This window comes from Copadichromis virginalis, linkage group LG16, assembly GCF_057382275.1.
Source record: "Copadichromis virginalis isolate Kocher_CV1m ecotype Utaka linkage group LG16, C_Virginalis_male_GT1.1, whole genome shotgun sequence".
NCBI lineage: Eukaryota > Metazoa > Chordata > Actinopteri > Cichliformes > Cichlidae > Copadichromis > Copadichromis virginalis.
The window spans coordinates 37,445,587-37,456,754 of NC_140633.1; positions in this window are offsets into that span (position 1 = coordinate 37,445,587).

Genomic DNA, 11,168 nt, shown 5'->3' on the forward strand with positions numbered 1-11,168 from the left:
TCATTGCCTCTGTTTTATTGTGTAACGTGTTTTTATCAGAGAAAATGCCTTGTTTGGAATTCCTTGTTAGAAGTTTCAAGCAAGGGCAAAAAAAAAACCCTCTAAACTTAGTATTTCCTGTTTGATGCTTAGTTACCGTGTGCATGTCTGCGGCCTTGGGAATCGTCTTATTTTGCACATCTTTCACCTTTACTTCACTAGAAATTTAAGTTTTCTTCTTTCTTCTTTTCCCACACATTGGTACATGAGTATACATGTAATACTGTGAATAAGCAAAAGCTGTGTAAATGTAGAACTTCTGCAATATTGCTTTATATAGATTTGCCAATTTACTAAGAATTCAGGGGGATGTCAAATGACACACAAGTTTTGCATTTGCGTGGTTGAATTTATTGAATTTTCACGTAATATGCAATCCAACCCCAGAAATAAAACCTTTAACCCCAGACTTCCTGTCTTCACTTTTAGTATCCAATATGGGCAACAAAAAACAAGTTGAGCGCCTGATATAGTCCAATGAGAGTCTGTGAAGTTTTCAAATGTTTTACATCCAGAAACTCCTCCATAGATTCTGGAGCTTTGTTCATCTTCATCATCATCATCATCTAAAACTTAACATTTGGAGTATGTTTGGAGTATGTTTTTGATAAGTTGTCATTATACAGTATTTTTGAACTGGTGCGCTTTTTAAAATCTTGACATTTTCATCAGTAGGGGGCAGCACTTATCTGTGTTCAGAGAATAGATCATGTGCTTTCAAACTCTTAGGATAGATAGTTTATTTATCCCCAAGTCGAAATTCAAACATCCGGCTGCTCCATCCATGCACAAACATCTCTCCAGTCATAACCATAAATAAATAAACGAAAAAAATAATGTTTAAAAGGACTTAAATCTGACATTGTCCATTATAGATTTCAGTTTGTTCAGTGGCTTTTTTCACCAGCTTGCCCAGTTGCTTAGTGTTTTTGACCATTAAGCTGGGCCCCAACACACAGCAGCATTAAAACAGAGCACTGGCCACCACAGTATGATCAAATGCATATTCAGTATCTCATCACACACCAAAAAACCTCAGCAGCTGCAAGAAGACGAGGTGGCACTGCCCCTTCTTGTAAAGAGAATCAGTACTCTTGGGCCTCTTGTCTTTCAATAGGACCCTCAGATATTTATAAGAGTACACCACCTCAGTGTCCTGCCCATGTATGGAGACTGATGATTGGAATGGCCTAGATCTTCTAAAAGCCATCACTATCTCCTTGGTTTTAGCTGTATTGAGGTGGAGGCAGCTCCTACTGCATCAGTCCCTGAAGGTTTCTACAAAGTTCCCTGTTTTAAGAAAATGTGATTCTGTTCCTTTTTTTGACCTTTGAATGGAACATCAAGCTGATCCACAGATACATGACTAATGAGAGACCTCTAGCCACTCAGGAGTATCACTGTTAAACAATGCTTTTGTGGTTCTTACACAAAGTGACCACATGAAACGAAAGTCGAATGAGAGTTTGAATAATAGCACTGTTATCTAGGAGGCCCATCCCACCACAGATGTTCCTCGAGTGTTCTGACATCACCACCATAGAGCTCATTCACTTGTGAATCCTCGTGACCCTTGACCACCCTTCTACCTACTCAGCACATACTAAATCTAAACGCTTCCCATAATAACCCTGCTGTGTCAATTTAAAGACTTTCTCCACCTGTAGGACCACATGCTGGTCTAATCAGCAGATTCTAGCCTGAAACACTGACCACAAAACCCAACAGATGCCCAGAGAAGATAGTTAAACAATCTTGCATTTACAGTGGTTAAAACTGTAAAACCTTTCAGTACATCCTTTGGCAATAGGGATATATTTTTCTGCCGTGCTCTATAGAACTTCATCTGCAAGAACTTGACATGACAACGTAGAAAACAAGGCCTCTCTTAGTTACATCAAACACTTCCAGGCATATAAACACTGAGACTGAACACAGAGAGGAGGTACAACACCAGGTGGACTGGTGTCAGAATAACAACCTGCCTGTAAATGTTCAGAAGACTAAAGAGATGGCTGTTAACTTCAGGAAGAGCTTAATGGCCCACACTCCACTGCACATCAACAGTCTGCTGTTGAGATGGTCCACAGTGTGAAGTTCCTGGGTGTGCACATATCAGATGACTCCTCCTGAAACCTGAACACCACCATCACGAAGAAAGCCCAACAACGTCTCTACTTTCTTAGGAAACTGAAGAAGGCAAGTCTTCCTCCTCCCATCCTCCCATCATTTTACCATGGAACCACTGAGAACATCTTCTCCTGCTACATCACCTTCTGGTACAGGAAATGCATTTTTGCTGAAATGAAGTTTCTGCAGCAGATAGTGAGGACAGCAGAGAGGATCATTGGAGGCCCTCTCCCATCCATCTCCCAACTCTACGACAGACACATCATCCGACGTTTGAACAGCTTAGTGAAGGACACTTTCCACCCCTCACACGCACTGTTCTCCCTCCTTCCATCTGGCAGACGGTTTTGCAGGATCAGAACCGTAATGGCCAGACACTGCAAAAGCTTCTTCCCCCAAGCAGTCAGAGCTCTCAACTAACTACCACCGAAGGACTGATATACACAAAGACTTTCACAAACACCTTACAATACTCACCAAAAGACTTAAAAACAACAAAAACTTCCACAAACCCACTACAGACTGGACCTGGGAACAATATGCTTATTTGCACTCGGTCACATAGTTACTGAACACACATCTAAATTATACTATATTTGCACATTTTCCATCTTGCACATGTCTTGTCTACAATATCCTGACCATAACTTGAACCTAGTATTCAATACCTACTGCACAATCCACTTCGTAGTGTCTTTGTCGTGTCTTTTTTGTATAGTTAGTATTGTATAGTTATTATTATAGTATTGTATAGTTAGTAATTGTACCTATTTATCTCCTAATTTTACCCAAATTTAGCAAGTTATTATTTATTTTTAATTCCTAGATTTAGATCTCTTTCAGATTATATTCTTATAAATGCACCAGGGGGGCATTTCGCTATATATATATATATATATATATATATATATATATATATATATATATATATATATATATATAGCTGGACTGAAAGACAGCACAGAGGCACTAATCATGGCAGCACAAGAACAAGCTCTGAGCACAAGATCCATAGAGGCTGGGGTCTATCACACCAGGCAAGACCCCAGGTGCAGGCTGTGTAAAGATGCCCCAGAGACAATCCAGCACATAACAGCAGGGTGCAAGATGCTAGCAGGCAAGACATACATGGAACGCCATAACCAAGTGGCCGGCATAGTGTACAGGAACATCTGTGCCGAGTACAACCTGGAAGTCCCGAGGTCAAAATGGGAGATGCCCCCAAGGGTGGTGGAGAATGACCGAGCTAAGATCCTGTGGGACTTCCAGATACAGACGGACAAAATGGTGGTGGCTAACCAACCGGACATAGTGGTGGTAGACAAACAGAAGCAGACGGCCGTAGTGATCGATGTAGCGGTTCCGAATGACAGCAATATCAGGAAGAAGGAACACGAGAAGTTGGAGAAATACCAAGGGCTCAGAGAAGAGCTCGAGAGGATGTGGAGGGTGAAGGTAACAGTGGTCCCCGTGGTAATCGGAGCACTAGGTGCGGTGACTCCCAAGCTAGGCGAGTGGCTCCAGCAGATCCCGGGAACAACATCGGAGATCTCTGTCCAGAAGAGCGCAGTCCTGGGAACAGCTAAGATACTGCGCAGGACCCTCAAGCTCCCAGGCCTCTGGTAGAGGACCCGAGCTTGAAGGATAAAACCGCCCGCAGGGGGCGTGCTGGGTGTTTTTTTTTTTGTTTTTTTTTTATATATATATACACACATACACACACACAGAGCCTCAGTTCAGAAACAGTGACTATGCTGATGATCACCAGTAAGTTTTCTTTATGAGAAAACACCATCTCCGAGAAACTTATACAACGCTCACACAAAACATGTTTTTTGGTACATGAGGATAAAAGTAATGAAGGCTCATAAAATGTCTGTGTAGGTTCTCAGTCATCCACAGCATGGTAGTGTAAGGAGCTTGGAAAAAATGTGACTGGAGTTTAAGTTTTGTAAAGACACTACACCTCTCATCAAGAGGCTTCTTCAGTTCTACAACCAGAAGTTGGAGAATCACAGGTATTTAGACCCTAATGGGTGTTGACCTACCCTTAATCATGCGCCTTGTCACATAAGCCAATGCTTGGGGAACGTTCGGGTCATTATCGCCACAGATCTGGGGTGAAACCACTGTGAGATTTTGCCTCATCCTATCAGGTCACCTGACGTAAGGTGTGAATGGCAGACAAATATACAATGGTATTCCACTAATCCACTAACACTAATACTCCACCTCCACTGCACCAGTTGCTACTACAATTAAAACCCTGCAACACAAGAACTCACAAACTTGGCGCAAATACAAACATAGACAGACGAGGAGAGCATCACAGGGAGATGGACTATGTAGCAAGTTATTTTTCTTAAGAGCCAGGGTTTTGTGTGTTATCAGATTAAACAAAACTTGAAACCTCAGTCAGATAAAAGCGTTGACTGAGGCTGTTGTGACTATGTGAATGAGGCACTCACAGAAAGGGAGAGTTTCTACACGTCATTTGACTCTTCTTCCACACATAAGCTAAGTCGGTCACAACTGCAGTCGTTTCATCTTTGCTTTTTGCACATGATGTAGTTCTGTTGGCTTCATCAGGTGGAAATTTCCAGCTTGCACCTCCAAAACCATGACTATGGTTCTCAGCCAGAAAAGGGTAAATGGCCCACTTTGGGGTCTTGTTCTAAAGCTGGTACGAGTGCAGCATGAGACTGACAGACAGATTGGTGCAGACTGACTGACTGGGCAACTGGGATGTATTGATCTGTTGTGGGAGAGAGAGAGCTGAGCATAAAAATGGAGCTGTCAATTTAACCACCTGTGAGATTATGAATTTAGACTGATATGAGCTCTGAGTAGTGACTGAAAGAATCTGAAGGTTGGCTCTACTTTCCCTTAGAGTGAGGTCATTTGAAAGGGACTCAGAGTAGAACCGTTGCTTCTGCACATCAAAAGGAGCCAGTTGACCTGGTTTGGGTATTTGTTCCTGTACTATATTGGCACATTTGCACATATCCTTCTTGCACATGTCTTGTCTATAATAGCCTGACCATAACTTTTGACTTCGATGCCTCCTGGACGCCTCCTAGATGAGGTTTTTAAGGAATGTCTTATTGGATGGAGGCAAGCCCAGGGCTCGCAGGAGAGATTATATCTCTCAGCTGGTTTGGGAATGACGTGGATGGGCTGGAAGAGGTGGCTGGGGTGAAGGAAGTCTGGGCGTCTCTGCTCAGACACTGCCCCTATGAGCTGGTCCAAGATAAGAAGTAAAAAATGTGTGTATGTATGAATGTATGATGAGAGGAATTCGTGTTGACGGATTTTTCCTGAAATTTCTTTCTTTTTTATATGTTAAGATATTCCAGGGATTTTGAATGTACAGTTAAACTTGTTTGCACTGACTGAACAAAAGTCTTTCATTTCTTTACTTTAAACCATTAAAATCACTGTTTTCTTTTGGAGTAACCAAACCTGTCAACCAATTTGCATTTTTCCCAGGACGGGCCCACACAAGTAAACATGTTGGAGGCTGCCAACAGGAAAACACACCTCAAATACAAACAAATAAGTATGTCTGGATGAGTTTATCCCTTTACCGTTACATTTCTTACAAGTTACTAACTCTGTTTCTAGATGTGTTTGAAAAGGGGTCATTTGTCACCATAATTGTATTTAAAGATACTGAAGACCAGATTGATGTTATTTGCTTACCATACTTGATCTCTGAGGGGCTCTAACCTGATAGCTGTGACATTAGGGAGCTGTCACAAAACACCCTTCTGTTCAGGATCCATACAAGGGCATATGGAGACCTTTGCTATTTTAATACCTCAATCTAGGATACGTCACAAAAGAGAAATCCAGCACACAAAGCGGCCTGTGTGCCTAATGAGCTGTCAGTTTGTAATAAGACCATCCATACAGAACTCCTGTTTACACATCCTGCTCTGTTTGCTTATGTTTTTGTGTGCGTGATGGTTGGAGATTAGCTTGTGACCACACTGCCGAAAGGTTGTGTCTATTTAAACTCGGGTTAAGCTGGATTTTAAAACAGTAGCACGAGTACACTCCCCCTCATCGGTAAAACCTTTGTTGTGACAGTGACGGCTCACTTTTTGGTTCCTACTGACTACCACGTGTGATACGGCAGTGTCCTGTAAATCCAGTCAACAACAAAATTCATGCTTCTTTCTTCCAGGTCTGCACATTGATGTACAGCTAAAGTGTGTCGTAGTTACATTTTACATTTTTCATTACATTTACATGTGGAAGTATTTAAAATGTGACACAGTGATGCCTGTGCAAAACTTCAGCCCTCGCCTTATTTTTCAAAGTGAAACGTTGGAAGACAGTCCAGCAGGGTGCAGACCAATTGCACAAAGTGGCTGAGCTTTGTCTTGTTTTCCTCTGTAGCGATATGGCCCTCCCTTATATAACCAGTTTCATGGTTATGTAAGTTGTTTTCATGTGGGGATGTACAGTAGACATTTTTCAAACTTCAAAGGAATAAAGTTAGGTCAGATGTAAAGCTTCAATTTGAAAAACATATTGGAAGCAGATATTTGAGTGATACAAAATTTGCTCTAATATTTGTTCTCTCTGAAAGACAACAGATGTTGTCTTTTAATGAGGGCCAGGCCAAGTAAGTATTATGTTCTAGCCATGATGACTTTAAATAGTGTCGGACGTCAAACAAGTTTATACAGGAAGATGGTAAAAAGAGTGTACTTACAGCCAGAAAGGAAGTTAGTAGATCAAACATCCACAGTGAAGCTTTAAATAGAATATGTTTGAATGTGTGCAAATAGGTATCATAGCTGTGTACTCATATTTTTTTCTTTAGCCAAATCCACTGACACATTTAAAGACTTTAATTACATGAAATAGAGTCTTGTTTATCATTCAAGGATTTGAGTTTTTGTTTTGCTTTGCACTGCCATATTCATATTTGGAACAACAAATAATAAAGTCCAAACGCAAAGATATGCACACAAGATGCCTCAGGCAGTGGGTAGATTTCCATGTTAACTGTGCACTGAACTTGAGTTTGACACAGCATATACATCCAGAAACATATTTTAACCAAGGTTAACTACTTTGTTATTAAAGGTATTTTCAGCCATTCAAATTAAGTCTAAAATATCTTATCTTAGCCATTTCTACAGTCATTGATCTTAGCTCACAAACTTTTGCAAGCCCAGATACAGGAGCTATGCATAAATAAGAAGCAGTAATAGATCTGAGTTTTAGAGGTCCAATAAATGAACATTCAGTCAGTAAGAAAGTTCAGTTTTCCATCCTGTCTGCACTTCGCTGCATGTGGTTTGCATGTTTTTCCTGCACCTGCAGACGTTTGGTCTGGGTTACTCTAGTTTCCTGTCACAGTGCAAAGGCATGCATGCTAGGCTGTAAACTGGTCTTGAGTATGGATATATGTGTGGAAGTTTGATGAAGGGCCTTAACAAAGGTTAGGGGTTCCATAGAGAAAGAATTTGGGACACTGTTGCCTTGTTATGAACTTTCAGTTCATTTGCAATAGTCTGCAGATTTACACTGCTGTCAGATGGATGTATTAAGATCGTGTTCATCACATATAAATTTCCTTTGGGTGTTTACAAGAAGATTTCTGACATGTTTGTGTATAAAAAAGGGCACACTGTTAGTTGCTGTATTACACATTTGAGGATTTCAAGTGTGCTCTGGTTTGGCATGTCTAAAAAAGTGAAGTGCATGTGTAACAACAGGTTTAGTTTTTACCTGACACAAACTTAGGCACACTCAGCCTGAATAAAGCCTCTGAGGTGGCCAGCTGTGCAAAGGCTCCTGCTGTGGTTGGTGGGGGAGGTGAAGCCGGTGAACTGGAGTCGCTGGATGGTGTCACGGGGGATGGTGTCGGGAGCGTCCCATTGTCTTTCAAAGCAATAGGAAAACTTTGGGACTCAGGGCTTTGAGGCTTGTTGTGTATGTCCTGTTGGAGCCATTTGCACACCGATGCGGAGTGATTGGACACTTTAAACCCAACTCAGTCCTCACTCGTAAACACTTTTTGTTTCTCCAGGTTTAGCTTCGCAGTGTGGCAGTGAGCCAGAGCTTTGCCTGCACTGTAACTCAAACTGGTGTGTCATTTTACAAAGCAGTCCTCACAGAGAAGGATGTAGGATGATTTCCAAACTGCTGGTAGCGGTTATGAGTACAGAACATGCAGTACAGACCAGGCATCACGAACTGCCACAACTGCATGAGTCCACTTCTTTGTTCCCACAACAGGCTTATAGAGAGCTTTAATCTTTACTTTCATGGAGGATTAAAATATATCATGATTTAGTCCGAGTGACCCAGCACAGTAAGGGTGACGCCTTAATAGAGATGACTTATCACGTTATAAGAGAGGGATCCAGAATGTCCTCCTTCCAAGCCAGACAACTGTCCAAATTCAAAGATTATACTGTCACATGATGGCCCTAAGTGACTAAAAGTGACCCTAAATTAGTTGTTTACTAAAAACAAAAAATAAAAAAACCCTTTTTAAAAAAAAAAAAAAACACCATTTTTGCAGATTCACAAAAAGTGAATATTACTGTTAAAGGACGCTGAGTGTTTCCATCATTCACTTCATAGTGAAATGAATTATTTCAAATCTGGTAGTCATTCATTTGGAGTTAAGAAGTAACTGATTACATTTTGATGATCAAAGATTGGAAATCAAAGTCACTGTTAACACAAAAAAATGTGGTCTAGTTGTTGTAAACGTGAGATTACAGGAACATCTGCTGTATGGTTATATCTGTTATCATGTTATAATTGTTTGCTTGGAACACACAAACACACTTTTGTTCATATTTCAAGTATTCAAACACGAACTGTGACAAAATGTCACAAAAGGACAGTTTCACTCTGACATCATATGTTTGACAAGGACACATTTTATCAGTGAGATAGAAAAGAAGGGAAATGGTGATCATACTTTGCATGTGAGACATTTCTTGACTCCCCTTCCTCGTGTCACTTCTTTGCCTCCTCCATTGACATCTCTGCTGAGAAAAACTGCAATGCAAGTAATTAAGTAAGGTCCTTGACCATTAAATAAGTCAAGACATAAATTTAAGCCTGCATTTGACTGCCTGTTTAAATCATACAACCACAAGGCAGTAATTCTAGATTTTAATTGCATAATTTTACTGTCAATTTATAGCAGTCAGTTTATTAGAAGTTTGTTCTACTAAAAACAGCTGGAAACAAGCTGATGAAAAGAGAATCGGCAGGCCACAAAACCCACAGCTCTTTCCTTTGAAAGCAGCAAAGAGGGTCTTGAGAGCTGACAGGCACAATGAGTAAGCCCTGCCTCATTTCGCTTCTTCTTCTTAAGTAATTCAAGTTATATACAACATGTTAACTTTTAACACTTGAAAAACTCTTTTAAAAATTGGCTGTTGTGCAGTTATGGAGCCAAATTCTTCCAAGAGCTTGCAAAGGAAGAAAATGTTTAGTTCTGTCCCATCCAGAGCCACAAGTATCCTTTTACAGACTTAGAACAACATGTTTGTAAAAATAATATCAGGTTCTCTGGAGACCTCACCCCAACCTTTCATCTAAAACGCATAACTAAAGTGTCAGGTGACTGAGAAAAGAGCTGTCCCACCCATATGTCTCCCGCTAAACAAAAACAAGTGGCACGGATTTTGTGAGAAGGAAGGAGTTTTGATGTTCAGTGTGAGAAGGTTAATAGTGAACATGTATAATATGCCCTAAAGCATAGGTGTCAAACTCTGGCCCGCGGGCCAAATTTGGCCCGCAGCCTAATTACATTTGGCCCACGAAGCCATACCAGATTACTATTAGAGCTGGCCTACTGGTATTATACAGCTAATATATATATTGTTTAGTATTAAGCTTTGCTTGTTCCATATTCAGTTTTCCAGCAAAACTTATTTGAGTCCATAAGAAAAGATTCATTCCTATATCTGGAGGAAGATTTTTTTTTAATAAATATTAATGTTAGCCCGCGACTTTGTTCCAGTTTTGAATTTTGGCCCACTGTGTATTTGAGTTTGACACCCCTGCCCTAAAGGGTGCAGTCAGAGCACAGGCATTATAATGGTGGGTGGAGCCATGTTTGGGAGCCAGTAAACTGAGTGAGCAGGCCTCATTAATCTGACAGGTCACATGATATTGTAGTTCTCTGAGTGAGATAAAACAAATATGTCGTGCCTCTGTAGTTGAGTTCATCACAGATTACTCAGCAATGATTGATATTGGCAAAAGAACAAAAGTCAGACATGTGGTGGACTCTTTCGCTCCACATACGATAAATTATTGCAGAAATACATTCAATAAATCCCATGTTGTGCCAGAGGACATGCAGAAGGAAAAGATCCATCTGACTAATAGCAAGATTAAGTCACTGACCTGGAAGCCTCATTCTTCCGTGGACCCTCCTCCTTCCTAAAACTGTTCGGACTGTGCTGGAATGATATTGACTGTTTACACAGTAATATCTGCATTAATGCATGGTTTATTCTTTTGCCATATTTTTCAGCTGTTGGTGAAACAGTCAGTTTGGGGCTCCTTAACTAATTGATACTTAACTTTACAGTAGTGGTGTGCAACAGTGTAAATTTTGATATTCATTCAATTAAAATAGAGATACTGATACTTTTAACTTATAAAGGCAGCTTGTTGTGACTTATGAGATGGAGCATCATTAATCTGCAAATTCTGAACACGAGTTTATTCCGGATTATTTTTTTATTTTCAAAAAAACCTCATATTTTGTATGTAGCACAGTCCAGTGGGCTACATTTTGAACTTAAAGGATAGAAACAAACTATTGATCCTAGTGCACTAATATCGATTTAATACCAATACCAGTATTAGTGTCGATATTATTGATATTTGGATCAATTCACCCACCTCTGCTTTGCAAGCTGTAATTGGGGATTTTTCTCAATGCACTTTTCACACCTTCATAGTTGTGGTAATGCTGTGAGAGTTACATGTTTGTCCCTCTA